The 27,176-nt window shown below is 40.5% G+C and overlaps 1 protein-coding gene across 15 annotated transcripts in view; it reads left to right on the top strand.

Annotated features, from left to right (window-relative positions):
* Positions 1–32: 32 nt before the first annotated feature.
* Positions 33–27,176, top strand: part of Hmbox1 (homeobox containing 1) — a 134,746-nt gene continuing 107,602 nt past the window's right edge. For 13 of the 15 annotated variants that reach the window (XR_012907973.1, XR_012907975.1, XM_075949819.1 and 10 more), the window contains exon 1: positions 40–342. The gene's annotated coding sequence lies outside the window, so the exon portion shown is untranslated. Of the gene's footprint in view, positions 343–582; positions 654–27,176 lie in introns of those variants that run through there. The other 2 variants (XM_075949817.1, XR_012907974.1) reach the window with 2 other exon arrangements.

Genomic DNA, 27,176 nt, shown 5'->3' with positions numbered 1-27,176 from the left:
TCTCTAGGGAGCCGGAAACTACAACTCCCAGGGATGCCCGGCGGCAGCAGGTGGGAGCGGGGCTGTTGCTATCAATATGGCGGTTGTCAGCCAGACAAAGACAGTCAGTCTGATGTGATTGAGACAAGGGAGGTTTTCAGGGGGAGACTGGGAGATAGGGGGCTCCCCTCCCCCCGCTGCTCTTCCTGCTTGGGCCTGGAGCCCTCCTCAGCCCCTCCCGCAGGGCGCCCCGCCGTGAAGATCCCCTCCCCCTCCCGCCTTCTTCCTCCCTCCCTCAGCCTTGCTCTGGGACGCTGGGGAGGGGGCTGAGCCTGGTGCAGAGAACTCAACTGGGCTTCCGAGGTGAGTGGGGTCGTTTGCGACCAGACTGCCTTAAGTCTCTTTCCTCACTTCTTGCATTACTTTAAGGGGGAGAAAAATGTTTCGGAGGGGTTTTGGGGGAGAGAAAGTGAGTAGGCGCCACAGATGGGTCTCTGGAGTGGCCAGGCTTGGGGGGGGGGAGCGAGCAAGCGGGAGGGGGGGGGCTCCCCAGGGGGCGGTGGTGCGCGGGTTGTGGGGTGGGGCAGTTTGTGAGGGGCGGGCGTAGAGAGACGAGGACGGCTCCCTAACTTCTCCCCGGTCTCCAGGACCGGCGGAAGGTTTGAATTCTGGAGGTGGGGTCTTCCTGCTTGCGAGTTTTGAGAAACTGTGAGGTGGCTTCGAGGTGTGCTGGTTTGTTTGGGGAGTGTCTCGCTGTGTTTTAAACTGTGACGTGTACTTGGGTGCTGGGCTCGTCTCGAAGGAATGTCTGTAGATGGTTAGTTAGATAGCCGGAGTCGAAGATAAGCGGCCTGGGTTTGGGAAGCTCGCGTGAGTCCCGGACTGGACTTTGACTCTCCGGACCTTGTGCAGGGTTTTGGAGGGGGGGGGGGGGTCGTCAGCAACTCGTTCGTGTCTGGGGGGCCAGCTCCCACTCGGTGCCCTCCTCTGGGCCAGTCTCCACCCCAAACTCCCTGCAGGAGGACTGTACCGATGATGTGTTGTGGAGATGCATCTTTGCCTCCTCAAGTAGGCAGTTAAAGGTGGGAAAGGAAGTGTCTCTTAAGATTTTATTCCGGAACCGTGTTTTGGTTACACTATTGGGGCTACTTTGAAAGGAGTCCTCCGCCCACCTTCACCCCGAAACAGTAAGTAAAGGTAGCCTGTCATCTTCATGCTCAGTGACTTGCCAGTTATTTAAAATTCCGGGACGTGGGGTTGGGAGTCTGGAGTGCTAAATGGCATATGCATCTGTGTCTACTAATGAGGCGAGTGTCTGCAGTGTGCCCCGAGGTAGACAGGGCTACTTATTTTCGTAGTTGAAAAAACTGTTGGAAATTATTTTCGGGGAAGAGGCTTGGTGGTGCGCTGAAAGGCGCTGCATGGATTTTTCGTCTACCCCACCCTGCTCTGTCTCACATTTGCTTGGAAACTGGTATGGAAGAGTGAGGGAGCATTGAGTGAGCGAAGCCGAGAATGCACTTAGCAGGACGGATACACACTATGTAAAGTTGAATGATAAAAGTGATTGCTATGTTGTCTGAAGCTTTAAGAAAAGACCTCGTGTGTTATATAGGGTATAGTCACGTGCTCCTTTTTCTGGGGACCTACAGATAATGGAACTCTTTGCCTTCTCCTTTCCTATCTTTCCCTCCCTTCCTTCCTCTCCCCCCTCCTTCCTTCCTTCCTTGGCACAGAACGTTTCTCTTCCTGATGGACATAATACCTCCTGTGCCTTTTTTTTGCTTAGTTTGTGCTAATATGGGTCGTGCTTTTTGTGGTTGCACTATAAAATGCATCATTAAGTGCAAAGAACCCGAATTTGTTGCTTTTTTGCATTTATGCCACAAGTAATTATCACATAAGGCTCTCAGTGTTTTGCATTAAACTTACTAACTTGCTAGATCTGGTTGAATTATGCTTATAAGTCAAGTTTAAGAAATCTGATTTTATTTTTCAATTTTCAATTAGAGTTGGAATGAAACATCTCTTGTTTCTCACAGTCTTGAATATTTAATGACATTACACCAGGAGAATTTAAAATCATGCATTTTGTACTCCCTCAGTCCAAAATACAACTTCTTCAGTCACTCTCTGTGATAATTTTGTGCTAGCACAGACTTTTAAATAACCAAGAGTAATTGGCATCATTTCTATTTTAACTTGAGAGTTTAATGTATTTATATATTTGATCAAAAATGCATCAGTTCTTGAATGTTTCACCTATCAGGAAGGGGCTTGTAGATTCCATAGCATCTGAAAGTCACACAAATACACTGGGATTTTCTGGTGGAGTTAGCCTTTGGTTTGAAATTTCTGCTGTTGATCATTCACACAGATAAGGGAACTGTTAGCATGAAATCGAGCATTATGTATTTAAATTGACCTGAATAGAATTTCAGATATAGAATGCGCTGTTCCAAGCCGAGCCTTTGGTTTGTTGAAGACCCGGATTTTCAGAATTACTTGTTTTAAGCTTTATCTTAACCTAAAATATTAATTTTCAAAAATTGGAAGAAAATTTCATGTAACAATATATTAGTTGCTTACTTGTGTTTTTCTGAAATATATTCTAATAGTCATGGAATTTTTAATTGTTTAATAATCATTTTAGATATGTCAAATTGAAATGCTCCAATCTAGAAAAATGAGTATTTTTCATCTACCGTTTCCTGAAATCTTTTTGTTTATATTCTCCAACGGAAATGTGAAGTTATTTATGGGAAAAGCATTTGTTAAACTTTTTCTGACTAGTAGTCAGAAAATGGTAAGAAAAAAAAACAACTCCATGTACACCAGGAAATAGTCCTTGCATTCATTGGGCTGATTCTGTTGCATTTTGAGCACTGGGGCATTAAAATGATGTAAAGCCTTTACTGCAGGCTAAAGCATAAAACATTCTCAGCATGTGGAAGTCATATGGTTTGCGAAAAAGAGTAGAGAACCAGGGCATTGGTGCCTGTCCAGCTTAAAATTTCATCCTGTAACTGTAAAGACGTATTTATTTTAATCTAATCATTTCTAAAAAATGTGGCCTTTATTACGGGAAGTTGAAAATGCAAGCTGTTTTTAACCAAACTGCTGCATATAGGGAACACTGCTCAGTCAGGAAAGCGCATTAAGGAAAGGAACCCGAAGCAATGTGTTGAATGCCTTTCCAGAGGCTTTATTTGCACTGCTGGATGCATTTCATCTTCTAGCCCAAGTAGAAACTTAATATCTCTATTTTTGTAGTTATAACACACATTGTAACAAAGACCTCATTCTTCTGTCCTGGCAATTTTCTACTAAGTGTTGGTGGGTATTCTTGCTTGCGTCATTGTATGTCATTGTATATTAATTTGTTCTTTTCGAGTCTTCCTATGTGTCATATTAGTTCTGTCTCTGGTTTCAAAGTTCAGTTGGCTACCTTTTTCTATCAACAGCAGGTTTACCTAGGGGTTCATCGACTGCAGCTTTTCTCTTGTTTTTGTATTCTGCTCTTTAAGCTTGGGTTATTTCTCTTGGAAAGTATAAATTTATCACAGAATGTTATTTTTCATAAATAGGAGTTGGTGTACTTCTCAACTCTATGAAATGATGACCATTATAGATCAGTATTAAAAGTGCCCAGTAAAAACGTGCTGGGTTTTGTTTGTTCTTGCTTTATGTAGGTATTTTGGCTTCCAGACTCTTACTATTCTGTTCTTTGGCTAGATTTTTCTGTCAACTACTGGTTTTTCTTTTTCCTTTTCAATTTAGTACAATTTTATATAAAAGTGTTATGAATAAAAAGCATAGCATATTCATATCACATATATTCATTTATGCAGTTAAATATGAAGTATGCTTGTGTGTGTATCAGACCTACAGCCATGAAAACAAATCTGACCCACAAATAGCAGAGACCAAAGAGTAACCACCATTCATGCTACATTATAGAAACTTTGGAGGTTTCCTTATCATTTTAAACCATCATTTTAGCAGATTCTGCCACACTATAGTTCTCTCAAATGTCAGCCTGTCAGTCTGACATTTTTCTCCAGCTAGTACTAACAATCTGTGTGGCTCAGATTCCTAGACACAGCTGTGCCCAAGATGGCCTTCTCTTAGACTGAGGATCCATCCATAGGTGCTGAGTAGAGACTCTCAGTGACTATCTGTTGTAAAACGTGTAGGTTTTAGTTAAACACTGTTTATGGACTCTTCTGATTTAGGGAACACATAGTAGGCTTATTTTAAAAAGCATTTGTGAACTAAAGATAAAAATTGCAGTTTAAGTGATTTATAAAGCAATAGTTTAGCTCTGCTGTGACGGACTATTTTAATTTTTTTTTTGACTCTTAAGACAGGTGCACCTGAGTCTTTTTAAGTGATAAAGTGATTCTAGTTCATTCTGAGGCCATTTAAGAGTTTCATTGGGTTGTTGGTTATGATTAAAATATTTACTAGATATAGGTCTTAGGTTTTTGTCACTGTAACACAGGTTGAGGTTAAATGGGAAGAGGAACCTCAATTGAGACAATACCTCAATCATATTGCCTGTGGGGCATTTTCTTGATTACACATTGTCAAGCGGAGGGTCCAGTTTGCTGTGCAAGCAATTTTACCCCTGGGCAGGTGGCCCTCCAAAGCATAAGAAAGTGTAAGGAACAAGCCATGAAGAGCAAGCCAGTGATGAGGTCCCTTTGTGGTCTTTACTTGGTTTCTGCCTCCAGTTTCCTGTTCTTGTGTTCCTGTCTTAGCTTCCCTGAATGATGGCCTGTGATGTGGACGTGTAAGCCAAATAAACCTTTTCCTACCCACATTGCTTTTAGTAATGTGTCTTTATCACAGGAAACAAAAGCAAATTAAGGCAGTATACTTGGTAGTTCTGTCCGTCTGTTGATAGCTTTTAGTAATGTGTCTTTATCATAGCAAACAAAAGCAAATTAAGGCAGTATACTTGGTAGTTCGGTCCATCTATTGTTCAGAGGCCCGTATGTGGTGTGTTAAATTTCATGTCCAAGGGGCAGTATGGAGGTGCAAAGGAACAGTGACTTTAATGAATATAGTCACATTCTTTTTGCATTTATTTATCTATTATGTGTGAATAAAGACACCTGCCATGGTGCACACATGGAATTTAGAAGATAGCTCACAGGAGTTGGCTCTTTCTTCTTCCATTATGGGGGTATTGGGGATTGAACTCAGGTCTTGGGGATTGAACTCAGGTCTTCAGGCTTGCTAGCAGGTGGCCCTTGACCTGCTGGCCCAAGAGTCCTTTTATTTATTTATTTATTTTATACAGGGAAAAAGCAAATGTTTGTGGGTTCTGCTTAAATGAGGATGATGTAATACTGGAATCATCTGCCTTGTAATTTTGATAAGAAGTAGTAACTGTGGTAAATCCTGAAGCTCTTGGCTTGGCTGGTCAAGCCTTGCAATCATGAGATGGAGTTGGTCTTGCTGTCTGCCTATACTTCCTTTCATTCTCTTGCTGTTCTCCTAATTCATTGTTTCTGACTCATTACATCAGTCTCCTAACTAATCTTGTTGCATGCGGTCGTGTTTTCATTAGTCATTCTACACTGGTACCTGAGGGATCTTGCCAAAGTAAAATGTGAATTTGATTGTCAGCCATACTTTTCCTGTAATCCTTCAGTGGCTCTGCAGCCTTTCAAATAGATCCACAGTTTGAGTCATTCCACCAGTGTCAAAACCAGTTCTCACCACTGTGTAACCTCGAGCAAGTGTTTTAAATGTCTCTATCTCAGTTTCCTCATCTGTAGAATGGGGATGAAAAGAGAACCCATTTGGTGGGATTGCTTCACTAGAGCCCTTAGAGTGCTTTTACTATGTTGTGTCATTCACAAAGTGCTGCAGACCTAGAAGCGGGTGCTGTCCCCTTCATCTGGCTTCCCCTGTCAGTTATGTCACACAACTTGAGTATGGTGCAGAAAGGAGGGGACATAACCTAGTGGTGCGGTGCTTGCCTAGCTTGTGCAAGGAAGGCCCCGACATTAACAAATCCCGAGAGCAAACAGAACAAAACAGAAAACCCCAAACCTAGAGACTGATATTGGTACAACGTATGTGTATCGTTCTATTTTACCATGTTTAGTTCTTGTAACTCCCACCAGAACTTAGGCACAGAAATAATCCATCACCACCTGTGGGGACTCCTCGTCCTCTTTGGTAGGGACTGTTGTTCTGTGGTATAACTGCACAGAAAGGCTCTGGGTGAGCTGCTTTTCTGTTGTTGTGATAAGACACCATGGCCAAGACAACTCGCAGGAGGATTATTTTGGTTTATGGTTCCAGAGGGAAGAGTCCATCATGGTGGGGAGGCATGCCTGCAGGATGGCAGCTGTATGGTGCAGTGCTGAGAGCTCACATCCTTTCCTATACGCACAAAGCAGAGAGAGCAAACTAGAAATGACTGAATGACTGGACTGTTTAAACTCTCAAAGCCCACCTCTAGTGGCATACTTCTTCCAGCAAGGACACACCTCCCAGATCTCCCCAACAGCACCACTAACTGGTAATACCTTTCAAATACACAAGCCCAAGGGGGACATTTTCATTTAAACCACCATAGGCACCAATTGTTGGATCAGGAATTTCAGTCTTTTGCCTCTTTAGTATTTCAGAATTTTTTTGGTACAGATAGAACGTTTTATGAAAAATCCCAATTAAGTTTTCTTGTTATAAGAATTTGAACTGGGAGGTGGTGGTGCATGCACTGTCTCAAAACAACAACAACAACAAAAAGAAGTTGAAAGCAACAACTCAACACAGAACAAACCCTAGGGCATAATGCCAACAGTCCTGAGGGTTAGGAGTTCAAGATCATCTTCCTTGAGTTTGAGGTCAGCTTGGGCTACAAGACGCTCTGGCTCACAAAACCAAAACAGCAACAAAACATGAATAAGCTTTTCTTAGGTAAGAAATTATGATGTTAGTACTTGTTAAACATTGCTAGTGAAATTTAGCAATGATAGTGAGGTTTTCTGTAAATGGGTAAAATTAAGATGATTCCTCCCTACCCCCTCCCACTCTTACCTCTTGAAACAGGTTCTGTAGCCCAGATTGACTTGAATTCTTTTTGATTCTCTTTCTTCGACTTCTGACTGCTGGAACCAGAGATACTTGCCACTGCCCAGCTGATACATAGCTGATACATACATCCAAAGCAGAATGATGTTAGATGGCCAAAATTACACCTATATTCAGTATCATATTGGTCTTGGTTGGTGTTAGTGCAAGCTTACCGATGAATCGGAGCTCATAGCAGTCTTATTTTGGACTTTGAAGGAAATTAACTTCAAAGAACGTATTTCTGAAATTATTCCTGGGGAAATAAATGAGAGATCTAGAGAATAAAAGAGGGAGAGCTTTAGATATCATTACCTTTAGTGTGGGGACCAGAAAGGTTTATCAAGTTAACGGCTAGTTATGGGACTACTTATCTTTAGCTGTGTGATAGAGAATTTTTAAATGTCACAGCTCTGTGGTATTAACACAAGATAGATCATGTGATTTTGTCTTTGAAATCTGAAGTATTTTTAATTGTTAGCATTGATAATTTGCTTTGGAAAAAATGCATTTGAAATTGTTTCAGTGGCAGGAATAAGATAAATATCAGTGGAGCTTCCTGGTAAGCCAAATTCATCGTTTTAGCTACCTGTGGTTTCAGTTTCTTCCTGCTACATTTTTTAATTGTATTTATCTGGTTTCAGAATTCCTTTTCTTGGTGTGTACTCTAAACTAAATAATGTTTTAATTAGAACTTATTTATCCTCAAAGAGAAATTGTTATAGGTATACAACTGTTTGGGACTGATGAAACTAGATGTATTTATTCATTTATTTATTTGTGTGTGTGTGTGTGTTTCTGTGCGTGCATGTACTTACATGTACACTTGCCAGGGTGCATGGGTAGAGGTCAGAGGAAACTAGCCCTTAAATGAAGAACACTGTTAGGAATCTTAGAAGATAGTCTCTGCCTTCTATTCTGGAATATGTGGTCTCTTGTCTCAGCTATATTTTACATGCCTGCTTTATGTTTCTCGCTTCCCCCATCTGCTCTGTCTGCCTTGCTGAGTTCTGTAGTCTCCTTGTCCCTATTAACACTGACTTGTGGATGGGTGTGGTGTACCATGGTGCTGTTGAACTGATTCTTTATCTAAAGCTTGCTTCTTAGTGGTGAGAATGCTTCTTTTGGTTCTCTGGACAAGAGAGAGATCTGAGTGCACTGTCAAGCATTTCATGTTTGTCCCTGTACCGTCAGTTAAGAGAGCAAGTGGAACACAAGAGGGAATCATCTATAAGACAAGCAAGTGCTTGGATCGTGTGTGCATGGGGTTCCTTGAAGGGACTGAACAGGGAGGGCATTCAAACACACTGAGTCTGGGAGTGTGTGCGGAGTTACTCAGTGATACAGAAATGAGTTCATTGCCCTTACTCTTTTCTTCAAGGATCAATTTGTAAGAAATGGCAAAAGACCCACACTGTAATTTAACACTGGTTTCTTAATTCTAGTCACCTCGGGCAAGCCAGAAAGATGGTAGAATAGCACTGTAGAAGTAAGCTTTAATTAAAGTAGCTTGCTCTTTGCTATTTCTCATCAAGTCCAAAGGGAATAAGGAATGTTAGGTGATTTTTCTAACTATTGTAGCAACTAGAGCCTATCTCACACTTGCCCTCTAGTATGGTTACCATTTCCTTATAACATCCCTTATGAGTCTGGAGAGATAGCTTAGGGGTTAAAAACACTTCTAACGTCTTCTTCCAGAGGACATGGGTTCTATTCCCAGCAACTATATGGGAGTTCCCAACTGTTTATTATTCTAGTCCCAGCGGATCTGATGCGTTCTTCTGCCGTCTCAGGCACTGCACACATGTCGTGCAGACATACATCAGGCAAAGCATTCATACACATAAAATAAAATATTTAAAAGTGAGCACTGGCTGCTCATTCAGAGGACCCAGGTTCAATTCCTAGCACCCACATGGCTCACCATCTGTAACTCCAGTCTCATAATCTGATGCCTTTTTTTCTAGCTTCCATACTGCATGTATTTGTTGCATAGACATACATGCAGGCAAAACAGCTATATGTATTAAATAAAAATAAAGGGAAAAGATAAACTTCTGTGGTAGGTGAAAACAAAACTCGTACATTTGTGCCTTCTATTTGAAAATCAATAAACAGGACTTGAGCTAGTAAATTCACCATATAAACCCTCTTGTGCTGCAGAGATTCAGCAGTGGAAGAATTGGCACGTCTGTTCAGCACAGTATCCATCAACCTTGCTTTATATTTAGCAGAGAATCTTAATGCCTAGGAAAGGAACTAGAGCTTTTTAAAGTTCCTCTGTCAATATTGTTGTTAATATGAATTTCAACGCTGAAAACTCTAAAACCAAGTTTAGATTATTACAGATCAGCCCAAGAATTTTAGACACAAACAGAAATCAAGCCTAGTCGGCTAAGAGTCTAGAAGAAAGGCGGTCCAATTACAAAGGAAAGGAGCTAAAACCTTTAGAAGTCAGTGATGTCAAAGAAAGCAGACCTCAGGTTTTTGGTTTTTTGTGTGTGTATGTTTTCAGAAAAAAAAATACCCAGAAGGAGTATTAAAATGCTATTTTCCTGAGTGCTACCTCCAGACTTTTAGAATCTGGGATGGGCTCCGGAATGGGCCTCTTGCATAAATGTACTAGATAATTCTAATTGATATAGGACACTCCTCCATAAACACACTAAATAATTCTAATTGATATAGTACATTTGGAAAATGCAGACAGTGTAATGCTTAGATCTGAGGTAATCGCTAAGATCTGTAGTACATTAAAATGTCTCTTCCTGATATGTTCTTGCCTTGTTCTAAGTAATGTGTGTCTGTCTTCTCTAGTTGCCTCTGCTCTTAAATTCTGATGTGAAGAAGGCTTTGGGTGAGCATAGGTAGTTTTCCAGATATTATCCTTAACAGTATTGTGCCCCAGGCAGTTACTCTTCAGTGGCTAACTACTTCATCAGCTCTTTTTCTTAAGCATGTGTATGTGTGTACACATGTACGTGTGTGTATAAAACCTTTAGAATATCAAGCATCTTGAAATTTTGCTCTCAGAAATTAATTCCTTAGCCCCACCCCCTTAAGGTCTATCAGTTATTCTCAGAGTCTTGATTATTTCTAGACCATTGAGCTGCCGAGGAACATGAACTCTGGGGCAGGGCTGTTCTGATGCCCCTCTGAGCTTTACAACTTACTCTTTGTATAAATATGTGTTTCTTTATCTCCATTGGTAAGCTGGGGGCAAATAACAGTATCTGTTGGGGGCCAGTGAGATGGCTCAGTGGGTAAAGGTGCTTGCTTCCAAGCTCAACAACTGGATTTTGATCTCCAGGACCCACATGGTTAAAGGAGAGAACGTCTGAAAGTTGTCTTCTAACCTCTCTGCATGTGTGCTGTGGCACATGTGTGCATGTGATTATGCACACACATGTAAAATAAACAAGTAAAAGTACTTAAAACAGTATCAACATAATAGAATCCTTGAACTTAGGAAAACATTTATAATGTGCTTATGATAGTGGTTGCCACAAACAACACTAGTGGTTTGTTTGTAGGATCTGCATGTTCTCCTTAACCCTTAGGATTCGTCTGGGGAACAAGCCATATCCTTTCTAGCTAATATGTTTTTATCGTGTGTTTATCCTTGTCTCAATATTCTTTATGTGTAGTACTTAATTACATTTCTCATAAATACCCAATGAGATCATTGCAGCATAAAACGAGCCTTCTTACCTTTTCCCTGCTCTATCCCATAGTGCATAAAATGCACCCTTAAAATGATTTTCATCGGACGAGTAATAGTCATGCTTAGTGTGGATTCTATCTAAGGTCACCTTGTACTGTTTGACAGTTTTGACCCCTGTTCGTTTTAAAGCTTCTAATATCTCCTTTCCCCCTTGAATAGTATCTTACTTTCTTTTCCCTAGAGATGTTTTCTGTACTACATCCAGATGAGTTATCCCTCCTTCCATCTGTCCAGCATTTCTCCTCTTTGTATTTGCCATGTTATTCAGTTAACATGTTTTCATATCCTTGTCTTACCAGTTGGGATTTTATTTAGTAAACCCAGTTAAGCCCTTTTTCCTGAGGAGACATTTTCCAGTGGATCTTGACACACTCATGCTAGTCCATGGACTTCTAAGCCCTGCTTACGGACTTACTTACCATCATAACTTTTGTGTTTACTTTTAAGGCATGTTGCATTTTCAGTGGTTTCGTCTCCCATGTCGTGTCTGAACTGGCTTCCTACCCCAAGTGTTGGGGTTTTGATTTTCTTGTTGACTGAACCCTCTCATTCATTTGTATGAACTCTTAGTTGACTAGCCACTGCTGGATGGGTTACTATGTTTTCTCACTTAAAGACTTGTTTCAGTTGGTTTTTAAATTTTTTAATTTTTGTGCATCATAAATAAATCAACAGTCATTTACCTTGACCACCCACTCTCTAGTAAACATTAAAACTTGTAGAATTTACATGTGCTAGCCTCTTTTGTATGCTCCTGTGAGCATGCAGTGAACTTACCTGGGAATGAGACCTAGTAGACAGGACTGATAGTAATTTTTGTCCTTGTGCTTCTCCCACCTGCTGGGAACTGTTTTTTCTGCTTTCCTATGTCCCTTTGTCCCTTCAACCTTTGCTTCCTGGGCTGACCTAGTTGGTAAAACTGTGCCTCTATCTTTATGTTAGAAAAAGACCTGAAAAAAATTGAGAATCACTGAAAATCAAGTAAAGCTATCTTCCTTGGCAGTTTACATGTTGAATGATTGTGTTTTGACCTCCTGATAAGTGTACAAAAGTTGGCGTCAGTGACTTCATATGAACAAGAGTAGTTAGGTAATGAAGACAGTTAATATAGCAAAAAAAATTAAAAAGTGATTTCCTAAATACTTTAATCAAAATATATGGCTGTTTGTTCACATCAACTGATGCAGAGCTGTGGCTCTCAGCTGATGTCAGTGGAGACTGCGCTTTCATTGTTGGCTGCCTGGACCCAAATAATCACACAGAAACTATATTAATTACAACACCATTTGGCCTATTAGCTCAGGCTTTTTATTAACTAATCTTACATCTTAAATTAACCCATTTCTATTCATCTGTGTATCACTGTGAGGCTGTGGCCTACCAGTAAGGTTCCTGCTCCTTCAGCAGCTATGTGTTGTCTCCCTGACTCCGCCTACTCTCTTGATATGTCTGCATTCAGTTTAGTTATCCCCCCAGCTCTATTCTGCCCTGCCATAGGCCTAAGCATCATCTTTATTAACCAATAGTAATAAAACATATTCACAGCATACAGAGTGGAATCCCACATCAAACTGGAGTAACTATACAGTGCTCTTGTGTCATTTTGATTATCACTACTGGAGTAAAGGTGGTCTGATCACCCAGTGGGCAAACAGTCGCAGTGTCTCCCCATCCCAAAAGAGAATTCTTTCATCCGAACTAACAGTGGTATTGGGGTCCAAACACTTGATCTTGGGCCCCAGTCTGATATTGCTGATATGCATAGATTGGCTCTATATATCAGATTGTCTTGTACACACCATGTATTTATGATGTCAAGTTTGATGTTTATGTGTATGCCTCTGTGTATGTCTGTGTACCTAGTGCATGCATCTAGAAGTTAGCTCGAAGCTGAAAAGGGTATCAGATCTCCTAGAACTGTAGTTACAGACAGTTGGACAGCTATTATCTGCCATATGGGTGCTAGAACTGAACCTGGGTCTTATGTAAGAGCTGCCAGTGCTCTTGACCCTGGAACCATCTCTCCAGCCCTAAACTGAAGGGAGATCTTAAAGACACAATCTATGAGTCATATTTTAATGTCTTAACTTCTCCTAAGTCTCTTACAGTAGGTCTCACATCTACTTTTCTTGTTTTCAGTAAACCATCTTAAATTGTATGAAAACATTTAACTTTTTTTTGTAATTTACTTTTGAGTAAATAAACAATTGCTCAAACTTGTATTTTGCCAGCTTCGATAATGTATAATTACATCCTCCCACTGCAGGGCCAGCTGGGATATGCAGAGTAAGAAGATCAGCCTACCTTTGGCACAGGGGAGTATGCGAGGTGCTTGTTTTGTATAGGTCAGAGTTTTTCAAAGGAACAACTGATAGAATTGTTAGAAATTATTGTTAGAAATTTTTTTCTAACTCGAGCTCTCTGCCGATGCAAAAATCCCAATCAAGCCAAATCACAACAAGCCAAATTAAAAAATATCCAGATTTAATGGAATTTCTGTGCTCTTGGGTGGCCCGGAGGGGAAACCAGGAGGCTGCTAACCACGGAGGCGCCTCCCCCCACCCCCCGTGGCAGCACGGCACACCACATGTTTCTTCTTTGGGAGCTCGCATAAATACCCTGTGGGAGGGATCAAGACCTGGCATGCTGGGATTTGGAGTTCAGACCAATACAGCTCTCAGGCCTGGGTGCTAGGATGGATGCGAGGGCCTGGGGTCTATGCTCCCAACTTAACAAGAATGAATATGTGTATTCAAGAGAATTGTTAGAATGGCTTATATAGCATAGGCCAGTCCAGGTAGTCCAACAGGGACTGTCACGCTGGAGAGACTGAGAAGCCACTTGCTGCTCAGCCCGTGAGGCTAGATGCCTCAGCGATACCAGTGTTGTGCCAGAGGCTTGGGGGATTCCTGGGGAGCTGCTGGTCTTCATTCTGTGTCGGAGGCCTGAAGAAGTTGGTTCTAATATCGTTGAAGGAATGTAGCAGCGACAGGATGGATGAGCTTGCCAGCAAGAGTGAAAGCAAATAGCAAAAGCTTCCCTCCTCTGTGTCTTTTGATCTGGGTGGGTCCTCTTGCTTCAGACAGTCTGATCAAGAAAGCCCCTCATGGGTGTACCCAGTGAGTAGCACTTCAGCAGATTCCTGATCTGGTCAACTTGATTAGCTCCACACTTAGCCTCCCTTGTCAACTGTTTTAGGAGGAGTACCTAGATAGCATGGTTATTGAATGGAGGTTAGCCAGGAGCTCATAAGTGAAAAATAAGGAACCAAACTGTTGTAAATTATTCTCAAAGTTCACCGATAAGTCTTTTCTTATCTAATGATCAAGCCCCCCCCAAACAAATAAAGCCCTCCCTCTATAAGCAGACAGTAATTTTAAATTGCAAGTGAATTGCTTTGCCCCAGATTGATAGGATTCATGAGGGTGTCAGGGAGGGAAAAGGACAGTGAAGTCACCAGTTATCTCTTTAAAAAAGAATAATGATCTTTACTTGTGGTGATAGGAATGTTAGAGAATCTTTGATTATTCAAGGTAGCTGGAAACTTTGTCTGCCTTAGAAGTTATTAAATTACTTATTTTCTGAAAATTGCAAGGAGAAAGACTAAATCCACGATTATCCAATTAAAGCAAGCTGTATTTGGGGGTGCACCTGGGACTGGCCAGTCTGACTGCCCCTCCCCTAAGTCGGAATTTTAGAGAGCAGCCCCTGCTGGCTTCTTGAGGTCCCTTTTGTGGGAACGATAAAGTGTTATGGGGGGGGGATTGGCTGTTGTCCAGGAAGGAACAACGGTGAGGATATACATCATGTGAATGAGGTCACACATTTAGTGCAGACTGGAAAACATGTTTTGCAGTTTACATGAGACCTAAGAAACAGGAACTTCTTCTTAATTACAAATAGAAACCTTAACTTGCAAGGACTTAACACAGGACAAACAGGAACTTACTCTTAATTGTCCTAACTGCAAACAGAGCCCTTAACCTACAAAGGATATCGTCCTGTTTTGGTCTCACACTAGTTGCTTTTGTGAGGGTTTATTTATTTAGTTACTTCTTTTCCTGGTGCTTGGGATGGAATCCAGTGCTAAGAAGAGACTCTTGTCTTGAAGTATATTTAACTGTGCTTCAGAGGGTGCTACTAACTGGCCTTGTATCCTATATGACAAGTCTGTTTTAAGCCCAGTCAAACTTCTAAATTTTTTTGTATTACCTTCATTTAGACCTTTGTATATTGAATACCACTAGCTAGTTTTCTGCCTTTTACCAAAGTATTTTTCTTTTCGTCTATTTTTTTAGGACAGTATTTGACTATATATAGTCCATGCTGCCCTCGAGCTCCCAATCCTTCCAGATCAACTGATTGTTGGAATTACAGATGTGTATTACCACTTCTGATTTGTATTTGCATATTTTCTCTCTCTTCTCCCTCCACCTCTCCTTTTCCCTTCTTTCTTCTCCCTCCCCCCTCCCTTCATGCTGGATATTGAACCCAAATCTTGTACGTATAAACACATACTCTACCACTAAACTACAGTCCTAGTTCTTAATACAGTAAATGCAGAACCAGCAATGGATAGCTTGTGCCCTTTTGTGACCTACTACTTTGACTAACATAAATTGTTGAAGTTCATCCATGTTGTAGTGTATATTACTATTCCTTTCCTTTTTATTGCCCAATAATATTGCATTGTTTATAGATGTGAGTTCATTCAGTACCTGGTAGTTTGAAGACATTAGAATAATGTTTATGTGAAATTTGTCCACCATCGTCTTCATGTTTTCATTTCTCTTGGATGGATACCTAAAAGTGGTAGTTTTAGTTCTAATGTTAAATTTATGTTTAGCTTTTTAAGAAACTACCAAACTGTTTTATTTTATTATTGGGAGCTACTGAGTACCAGGCTCAGCACTCCCTCAGGGTTCAGAACAGGACGTCTACTAGTAGAAACTGGCTTGGAAAAGGGATCTGAGGGGTAGAACGAACTAACTCAGGTGTGTTTCCCCTGCATGTTTCTTTATTCCTTTGGGGAAGATAAAAGAAGGGAGAAGAACAAGAAGCATAAGGCAGTGCATAAGGGTAAGGGCAAAGCATAAGGGGTTTATATAGGCACACAGACAAACTAATAATCCCATAGGCGGTAACAATAGTACCAGACATGCATTTTCACAGACTCACACGAAACAAAAAACCAGTGGATCTGACAAGGAGGCACCTTATGTCTCAGAGGGGGTATGTCTGTGAAGCTCCCCAGAGGCGGGGAACACAGCTTTGGTAGCTATACTAACCTGCAGTCTTGATTTGCATTAGCATCTAGCTGGTTGAGTTAAAAGGAATCTCTTCTTGGACCTTGCTTTTGACTCCAGCAGGGTGCCCAGGTGAGAATTTTTCTCTCTGAATCTTGGCATTTTTCTTGTCTAAACAGTTAATTTCCTGGGCTATGATCTCGTGTTAATTGAAACCAAGGTGAAGGGTAGTACAGAATATTGGTAGTTTGTTTAGAGCAAAGGGCCAGTAGATTACAGCTTCCTGAGTCTGCTGTTAGAGCAGACATACTGCCTCCTGTCTGAGGCTCCTTTCTTATCAGGAAGCACTGTCAATAAGAAACAAGAATAATGGCAATGGGTTTTTGATCCTACTGCACGTACTGGCTTTGGGGGAGCCTAGGCAGTTTGGATGCTTACCTTACTAGACCTGGATGGAGGTGGGTGGTCCTTGGACTTCCCACAAGTCAGGGAACCCTGATTGCTCTTCGAGCTGATGAGGGAGGGGGACTTGATGGGGGGGGAGGGAAATGGGAGAAATCTTTAATAAATAAATAAATAAATAAAAAGAAAGTTTGTGGGGAACTATTTTTATGTAGATTTTGGCTATGAGAACAAGGACTTGACTGAGTGAATTCTTTTCACACAATAGTTTCATGGTGTGTGAGGAGGTATCCCATTGCCTTGCAGGAAAAGTCAGGTTTATACACTGCTGGGTACTATAGAAGGGAGAAATGTCATGATTTCACAAGATTTTTACAGAATTGACAGTGACTATCCAAAGAACAGATGGGCCCGTAACTCTGCAAAAATGGGTTAGTCCAAGTGGATGTGTACGGATACACTTCCCGTGGATTGTCCAGTAGATCTGTCAGCTGTACATCTGGATACTGTATAATACTTGTGAGCTCACCACATTTTATTTTTAGTTAGTTTTTTTTTTTTAAATCAGGGTCTCAATATGTAGCTCTGACTGTCTTGGAACTCACTATGTAGACAAGACTGACCTCCAACACACAGATATCCAATACCTGCATCTGCCTCCAAGTCCTGGAATTAAAGGTGCACACTACCATATCCAGCTTTGTTTTATTTTCTCTTATTAGTGGTGAACTGGGCTACAGTTTCTCTGTCTGTGTTGTCACTTGTGTTTGTGTATGGGTTGCAGATTTTCCTGCATCCTTGTTAGAACTTGTCTGTTTATAATGTAGAGATGCAGTTCTCCAACACCCTTGCTGGCATTTGTAATCATCTCCCATTTTATTTGTGGCCATTCTCATGAGACTGATGTTAATTTGTTTTTTGGCTAGCTGATGATGGGCATCTTTTCAAAGATTTACACATATTTTGGGTGAAATGTCTGCTCAGGTATTTGTTCATCTTATAGTTCCATCGCCATTCTATGAGTTGTTAGAGTTCTTTATGTTTTCAATGTATTTTTGTTTGTTCTTATAAACAGTTAATTCATATGTACTTTTTCTTAATGTCTGTTTTATTTTCTCTCTTTCTCTCTTTTTTTTTCCTTTTATGAATTTTTAAGGGGGATTCTTTCAGCTCTTGGTAAAATTGATGCTCATTTCAAAGATCAGAGAGGACAATGAATTGATAGGCCAATGACAAACTACCTTACCCTGTTCTTCAGTTTTCCTTCAAAAAGATAGATTCTATCGTGGTGGCCCATATTCATGATCCCAGTACTCAAGAGGCAGAGGCAGGAGGATTCAGAGCTAGAGTCAGCCTGATACAAACACACATGCACACACCCTGCCTAGAGCCAGCCTGAAACACACACAAACATACAGAGACCCTGTTTAAATCAAAATAAAACAAAAGTAGTTACGTAGTCCCGAATCTGCTTTCTTAATGCTACTAATGATACCACAGTTTTAAACTTGATGTCTCAGTAGCCGCTTCCACCGTACATTATCTTTTTGTCATAGTTACTTGAACAGTTAGGTTCATAAATGGAACAACAGACACTGACTATCCTACATAAGCTAAAAGTATATTTACCGGGCTACGGATAGTGCTCAATTTGTAGAGTTCTTAGGAGGCAGGCATGAAACTCTAGGTTCTATATCCATTGTCACATAAATCTGGCATGGTGGCACACTCTTGTCATCCCAGCATGCAGGAGTTGGGGGGCAGGAGCATCTGAAGATCGTGATCATCTTAGCTATAGAGAGCATTTGAGGCCAGCCTGAGATACGTGAGATGCTGTATCAAAGAAAAAAAGAGCAAATTTATTGCATGATGTTAGGAATTTTTCAGAATTGTTAGTGAGACTACAGAACAAATCTCAAAAAAAAAAAAAAATGGGAAGACTATGGGAGGCTGCTCCTGGCAGGATCTACAGCCAGAGCCACCCCACAGGTGTGGGGACACCAGTTCTCAGAGTCCGAGGCATATACATTTGCCTGTACTCCATATTCAAAGGACATTGAGGTTTTGGAGTCTTATATTTTTTAAACTTCTTGATGTGAGACAGATTCCATCTTACTTCAGTATTAAAAGAAATCCAGGTATTCATCCAACTTAAATTGTAAACAGAATGAAGTCCCATGGACCGCAGTTTCACATCTCAGTTTCAGGCCCTGCTTTATTTCCCTTCTCCTTCAGAGACAATATTGATTATTCTCACTTGTGTTTCCTCATGGAAGCTTCCAGCATCTGGTGGACATGCTTACTCATCCTCAAAACTTACAGAGTCACTAAAGTCTACGAACAAGTTACATTTTTCTAGTTTGATATCTCAGCAATTTTGTTGTTATTAATCCCTTTCTACTTCAAAGACTTCCTTCTCCCAGACCTCAAGTTTCTCGAAGCTCTACTCCAGCCCTGACTTTTTTCCTATCCACACATACTTCTTACGCATACCCATCTACTCCCATTGTCTTGTTTCCCAATAGTAGACTAGCCTAGGCCTCTAAATGTTTTCTCTTAGGTGTTTCAAAGGCATCCGAGGTAGCACTTCTGAAATCATTCTTGAGCTTCTCTTTTCTTCTACTATTGGTCTACAACAGTGGTTCTCAACCTTCCTAATGCTGCGACCCTTTAATACAGTTCCTCATGTTGTGGTGACCCCCAACCATAAAATTATTTTGTTGCTACTTCATAACCATATTTTTGCTACTTCTATGAATTGTAATGTAAATAACTGATATGCAACCCCCAAAGGGGTCATGCGTGACCCACAGGTTGAGAACCACTGTTCTACCAGAAGTGACACCAATGGTCAACACCTGTTCGTGCTAGCAAACTGGTGTCCTTGACTCTTAACTCCTTCACATCTTCTCAGCTTTATTTTCATACAGCTCCTGGTTGTCACCATTTCTCTTTTCCTCTTACATGTCACATGGCCAAGCCACCATCAGTCATAGCCTGAAATAGTTATCCCACAGAAGAGTCGTGCGGATAATGTTATTCTTCAATTTTTAAACACCTGCCCTTAGGAGGAAGCCTGCACTATCTAAGGTGTCTCTTGTGCTCTCTGATCTCCAGAGTTCGTTACCTCTGTTTTCCTTCTTGGTTTTGATGTTTCAGCTTTATTGAACCTCTCAGCTGGCAAGCCTCTTCCTACCTTAGTTGTCCCTCACATGTGGGAAGTGAGACACTCAACCTACTTAACTGTTTATACAATACAAATTCTCACAATGTTTTTAAATTTTCCAACCCAGTCCTTTTTTTCTGGCTTTTACATGGGAGGGGCTCTGCTTCTCAGAGGAGGTGGGCATATGAATGCTTGCTTCTACTGTTCTCCGTCATGACACACATCTGTGAACCAGCACAATAGGCGGGCGCAGCGGTGGAACAGCTGCAACAATGAAGACAGCGCTGAAGCCTCTTTGACATCTTAGCCAAAGGAAGGCCTCAGCGGCAGTTGAGTTAAAAAGTGACTATCTAGTTTCATTGTAGTGAAAAATAATATTTTCTTTATTATGTCAGTGAGAAATTCTCTTTTTAAAGTGTACTCTACTTTATTTGAGAACAATGTTATATGTGTAATATCTGTGCAAAGCAGAAGTGAACTAGTTTATAAAACCAGGAAGTGTGTAAAGAGTGACAGTGAAAATCCTAGTGAACACAGCTTTACTTTTTTCAAAGATGGGATTGGAAATTCTGCTGGAATGGAGTATGGGTCAGGGCACTGTCAGCTGGAAGTCACAAATGCTTTGGGAAATAACTTTATAAAGTCATTCATTTTAATGTAGCAGAAAAATCCAGAGCAGGACAAGCTTTTGGCAACAGCTGACCTAATGGCACTAATATCCTCTGTAGTCTTGTAGTTTGCTTCCTTTGCTATGGCTTACATTCTCAGCTTCCTACAGCAGTGCTGTCTAATAGAATAGAATGAAAGGGGCAGGAGAGAAGACCCAGGTTCGATGACCAGAACCCACATGGTGGCTCACAGCCATCTGTAACTCCAGCTTCAGGGGCTCTCTTGTCCTTCCAGGCCTCCATGGACACCAGGCACAGTGGCACTGACATGCAGATAATCACTCATGCACATAAAATAAAAATTTTGAAACCTTTTCAAAGGAAATGTAATAGGAGGCAACATTTTAAATTTAAACATTCTAGTGACTACATTTCGGCAAATAAAAAGAAATATTTAAAATTAAATTTAATAATGTCTTCCATTTAACTCAGCTGTCTAGCACATTACTGTTTCAGCATGTTCTTGGTGTAAAAATGAGTAGGGGAATATTTTATATTCCTTTCTTACATTAAGTCTTCAGAATTAGATTTTACCTTGAGAGCACATTTCCAAAGCACAGCAGCAGGGCACTTCCAGTGGCTTCTGGGGGAACCATTGAGACAATGGCACCATGAATCCGTTTGGGAGCCATGTGGATGACATGCACTGAGTGATGCAGTGCAAGCCAAGACCACTCTGGGAGGATTGTGTTCAAACCAAGGTTTCTCTTTGGGTTTTCTTCTAGAAAGTTCATGATTTTGGATGTTATATTTAGGTGTGTGGTGTATTTTTGAGTTAGTTTAAGCTTGAAATTTTCCTCAAGGTTCTACTTTTTTAGATACAGATTTCTTGTGTTTTCTGTTTGGGTATTGAAACGCCATTCCATCTATCTTGAGTTGCCTTGGCATCTTTGACAGAGCTGTGGTGGTGGTCTTCTTTTGTGGAGCCACACAGAGTTCAAAACCAGCTTGCTGATGTGTGTCACAAGCCCTTCAGGAATTCTGAGTGGCTCTTAGGAGTTAACAGAGAAGCATCTTAGTGACACTGTGTCTCCTGACTGCTCTGTTTACTTAGAAGATCTTTGATCTTTTTCCCCTTGAATTTTTCATTTGTTGCTATACAGATTCTGAATCTGTGTGTTAGATTTATAACAGTATTTTATGGTTTGGTGTTATTGTAAATGCTACTTAATTTTTAAAAATTTATTTATTTTGTCTTATCTATATGAATGTTTTGCCTTTATGTATGTATGTGTGCCACATGCATGGTGCCTGAGTTGGTTATCCTTTGGAACTGCTGGTTGTGAGCCAACATGTGGGTGCTGGAAACCAAACCTGGTCCTTTGTGATTGCAACAAGTGCTTTTTACCCACTGAACCACCTCTCCAGCCCTATAAATGGTACTTTTTAAGAAAAACAGCAGCTGGGTGGTGGTGATGCACGCCTTTAATCCCAGCACTCAGGGAGGCAGAGGCAGAAGGAGCTTTGTGAGGTCAAGGCCAGCCTAACCTTCAGAGTGAGTTCCAGGACAACCAAAGCTACACAGAAAAATTTTGTCTAGAAAAATTAAAAAAGAAAAAAGAAAAATAAAGGGAAAGACAAACAAAACAAAGTGTTTAGATTCTACATCATTCCTAGTGTGTAGAAATGCAGGGTTTTTGTTGTTGTTTATCTTTGAGTCTGGCAGCTTTGCTGAATTCATGTAATCAAAAAGTGGGGCTCCCTCCCTCTGTAGAAACCTTGAGTTTTTTCTATATCACAATTATATCATCTGTGGATGAGTGTTTTTGTTGTATTGGCTAAGGTGTTGGGTATAGTGCTACTGAACAACTGTTAGAGCCACAAACTTTGTCCTGTTTCTGTAATGATGAAAAGCACTCCACCTGTCTGTCATTCTTAAAGTGTGATGCCGACTGCAGGGTTCCCATCTCCCTCATCAGTGACAGGGTGCTATTTTTAGTTCACTCCAACTTTTGGACATGAGTGAGGGGATCAGCTTCATTAGGTGCTTTTTTGTAGTTATTAATTCTTATTTAGTCTTAGTCTGCTATGATGGTGGCTTGCATTGGTTTACTTTTAGATACACATATACCCTCCATGGTGTAGTATCTGTTCACATATCCCTAAGGATCCTTCTCATCTCTCTTCATAAGGAATAATGCACTTCACCCTGTAATTTAATTTTCTGTCTTCTTCATTAGGATAATTTTTGACCTTATTCAAACAGTTTGTTTTCTTCTAGTTCAGGTTCCGAAATAAATTAAATAAAACTTTTAATTAATTTTAATTAAATAATAAAATAAATAAATAAAAACTGGCATTGCTTTCTCTTGGAATAGTTAATCAAGTTGTCAGTGAAGCCATCCAGGCATGGAATTTCTTTGTTAACATATTTTGTAAGTGCAAACCCAGTTTCTTAAGTAGCTACTTGACTATTTAGACAATTTTTTTTTGGGTAATTTATGTATTCACGGAGAAGGTTTGTTTCATCTAAGTTTTGGGGTGTGTGTGTGTGTATGATATAAATATCCCATTTGAGGTTTAGCACTCCACAGTCACTTATTCTCTGTGCTCAGTTATCATTCTGCTTTGGCCTCCTAGGTGGTTATGACCACAAATGTATGTCACAGTGTGTGTGTGTGTGTGTGTGTGTGTGTGTGTGTGTGTGTTTTGAATGCTCCTTTGAGCACAGTAAAGATTGATCATAGGACAAGCACTCTACCACTGAGTTGTCCCAGTCCTGATTTTCATCTCTTATTTATCATGTATTTGTTTATGTTCAATAATCCTGGAGCGCTTGGGATTCATAGTGTTAACCAGAGTTGACATGAAGGGCCCTAGAACCTAGCAGCTGTCAGTTAAGAGTCAAACCAAGAAGCCATCCATAGTAATCTCTAGCTCTTCTGCACCCTAATGCTCATCACTCAACAGGATCTGTTACTGGAGAATTGAGAAATTGCCCGGTACTTGCTTGGGTGATGCAACGTAAGGTTAGAAACACCTTTGCTAGCGCACCTTCCCCACCCGACAGAACATAAAACAGATTAACAGAAAGAGCTATTAAGTAAGTTTATGAAATAACAATAAGAAAACAAAGTCCACTTTGAGAGAATAGCGAGGAGAGCTGATGAAAACAAGAACAGAGAACTGGCTGCCCTGAGTCTTGACTGATTGTAACATTTATGAAAGTGGATATGAAAATTTCTTTCTGCCCAGGAAGACATAAGCCTTGGGTGTGAGAACGCACAGCATAAGAAGAAATCCTTACTACTTTGGTTGCTGTTGATTTGGCTCTGTAGCCAAAGGCTGCTTGCTCTGTAGGACCCAGAACTCAGAATAGGTGCTTGAAACAGGAGAAAGCCAACTGTGTTTACGGCTGCAAGCTGACAGTCATAGCTTTTGTTAGCTTTAGGCCAGGATGGAGTAGCTAATTGCATTAATCCTCACTGCCACCACTTTATCCTTCAGGTCTGTAACTGGTCTCAAGTTCCGCCTGGCTCCTTTAACCTAACAGTTATAAGCCCCAGGCTGCACTTGTAGTTCATTTGTAACCAAGTGTTTGGGGCTTGATTGCCAAAGGGTTGGTGTGGGAAGGTGTTAAGCTGCCTCTGATAATCTGCCTCATCTCCCAATTCCTGTACTTCCTGCCTTCCCCACCAGAACTATGGGTCTGCCTCTATCTCACCCACATTAACAGACATTTCCTCTATGCAGATGTGAATGAGTACCTTAAAATATGGAAATGCTTGAATGGTTGCTTTACCGACAGTGATTCTGTTGCTTAGCTAAAATGCCCTAGAACACAAGACGCTACTTTTTAAAAATGAGTTTATTTTTAAATTCTGTAAACTTGTGTGTGGGCATGTCTGTCAATGGTTGTGTGACCATGAATGCAGGTACCCCCAGAAGCTAGGGGGTCAGAGCTTCTGGAGCTGGAGTTACAGGTCATTGTGACCCCCCTGATAGCTGTTGGAATCGAACTCCGGTGCTCTTTGGGAGTAGTACTGCTGAGCCAACTCTTCAGTCCAAGAAGCTACAATGTGATATCAGTAATTAGTATAATAAGGTAAAGAATTATTTAGGAGACCATTTCAAATGGGTAACGCTTAGCTTAGCACCTGAATATCAAGAAAGAACCAGGCGTGAAAAGCCTGAAAAGCATGTTCTAGGTAGATTGTGCACACTGTCTGTCTCAGAAACAGTAATGACCTTGATAAACAAGCTGCCTGGGCCCAGGGCAGAGTGAGCGAAGAAGAGGCCAAATGCTGTAAGGCAGTGTAGGCATACCACAGTAAGGGATTAAATGTGTTCTGTGTGTAGTGGAGCCCACTATAGGTGGGACTTTAAGTAGGGGTGTGACCTTATTCGCCTTTCGAGCGGCTGCCCTTGAGAACTGCTGTTAAGCTCTGGTTCCTAAGTCCTGTACTTCCTCCTCACTGCCCCGCCCAGGAGCTCTAGCAGACACTGCACTTGTAGAAAGCGCCTGGCTCCAACCACACACGAAAACGTTCAGTCTTCCATCATGATTATGATCAAATTTTAGGTATTTGGTAAATCATTATTTTGAAGAAGTTTTTTTTAATGCATATTTTGCTGAGCTTTGTCATTGTCTTTAAATCATGAGTTGAAATTTCCTGTGTTTATTGAAATGGTCAGTTAGCTTGTTAATATGGTAAACCACATTGAGGGGTTTGGAATGTTAAACCATCTTATACTGTATTAGGATTGCAGGGACCTTTTGTATCACTGGGCTCAGCATGTCAGTTTATCATTTCCTAATATTTTATTAAGGCTCTCTGTACATGTTCCCAAGGGACACTAACACATGGATTGTTTTGCCCTTAATGTATTTGACTTGGTGTTATAGTGATACTAGCCCTGCCTGTTGAGTTGAAAAATGCTTGCTTGCCTTCTGTTTTCTGAAATAGCTTATATGAATTGCCATTATTTCTAACTTAAATGCTTGGGAGAATTCACTGTGAAACCAAAAAGCTGAACAATAAAAAGAATTGATAAGTTTTATTTAATCAAAGCCTCTTCTTCTAAAAGCATGATTGAATAGCAGCAGCAAGGTCATATTACAAATGGATGTGTGTTCAGAGAGGTGTGATTTCTAGCCTGATTTTGTGATGTGTCCTCCAGTGGAGTGTAGAAAGGTCAGTGCTAAGCTTAACTCAAGAGCCTCTTGTATGCAATTCTAACTCCGACACTGGTGAAACATACTGTTAAATTACTGAAGGGTTTTGTTTTGTCTTTCAAGCCTCAATTTTCTTTTTTGTGAGATGGAAATACTAACATTGACAGCCAAATGGAGAAACAGACACTAATAGTATACGCAGTGTTATGGCTGTTGGTGTATTCTCATTAGTTGATTGTCATTCATATGTGCTTGATCCTTAATAGTGTCCCTTTTTCAGAAAACAAACGAATTATGTCTTAAGAAAAGTCTAAAATATTTTTTACTCTTTCAGTAGAAGTATAAATTCCAATTTAATCTTCTGATTCTTGATGACTGTGGAAATCAAAAGTGGGTATAGCCAAATTCTTTTCATGCTCTCTTTAAGGAAAATGCAATCATACTATTGTCGCATGCGCTCTGTAGTTTATGTCTAGCTGGTTCCTGTTAGTTTTATGAGCAATCAAAATGACGACACAGTAAATGATAGTCATTGTTACTGTGAAGGGTTAATATTATGGACATTTTAAGGATATGCTGTATGTTATGTAATTGAACCAGAACAACAAACTAAACAATCATTAGTGCACTTTTTGCCTGAAAACTCCCTCTTTTTAAGTTTTTATATTTATTTATTTATTATGTATACAATATTCTGTCTGTGTGTATGTCTGAAGGCCAGAAGAGGGCACCAGACATCATTACAGATGGTTGTGAGCCACCATGTGGTCGCTGGGAACTGAACTCAGAACCCTTGGAAGAGCAGGCAATGCTCTTAACCACTGAGCCATCTCTCCAGCCCCCCTCTTTTTAAGTTTTAATAGAATTTTACCAATCTACAAAGCAAGTGTCCATTATGAGAAATGAAAGTTACGTGGTTCTCAAGAAATTATTAGGCATTTTGAGCTACAAAGAGAATAATTTCATGTCAGATGAGAACCCTGAGGCTTCATAAACCCACTTGTCTTTGGCATAGAGAAAAATGATTATTTTAAGTATCTCAGAGTTATATAACAGACTCAGCCATGCATCACAAGTTTAAACTTTGTACAGTATAGATTTATTTCAGTCTGTGTGAGTGTTTGCTTCCAACCATGTATGTGCACATGCATGCCTGCTGCCTTTGGCGGTCAGAAGAGAGAGTTATATCCTCTGGAACTGGAGCCGCAGTAAATAGCGTGAGCTGCCATGTGGGTGCTGGAAACTCAACCCGGGTCCTCTGCAATAACAGCAAGTACTCCTAACTGCTAAGCCTTCTCTCCAGCCCAAGAATCTTTTCTTCTTTGATACATCAGTGAACCACAAGGTTACAAACAACAGCTCTGGAGATGAAACTCCATATTGATCTTGAACTGTGACTTAACAGAAGTGAAAACAGCACAACTCGCTATACCTTTTTTTCCCACTTGTCTCAATAGCTGTGTAGTGTGATTTTTTGCTTTTTACTTTTTATTTATTTTTTTAATGTTTGATATTTGCCTCTACATTTTTCAAATACCTTCAGGTTTTCATTTGATGTTCAAATGCCCCACAACATAGGTAAGTTAGTTTTACATCTACTTAAACATAGGAAAATTACAAGCAGAATAACAAGACCAAGATAGAATTCAATGATCCAGAACTCCTGGTTCAATGTTGTTGAAATGGTATTTGCAGATCATTATTCATCTACTTACTCACTATTCATTATGTAACAACCATGTTCCAGGAACTATCTTGACCAAGAGGAACAGGGTCATAC

Source organism: Microtus pennsylvanicus, chromosome 15 (genome assembly GCF_037038515.1).
Source record: "Microtus pennsylvanicus isolate mMicPen1 chromosome 15, mMicPen1.hap1, whole genome shotgun sequence".
NCBI classification, from domain to species: domain Eukaryota; kingdom Metazoa; phylum Chordata; class Mammalia; order Rodentia; family Cricetidae; genus Microtus; species Microtus pennsylvanicus.
Note: the sequence above shows the minus strand (reverse complement) of the source record. Positions and strands in the feature narration are given on the sequence as shown.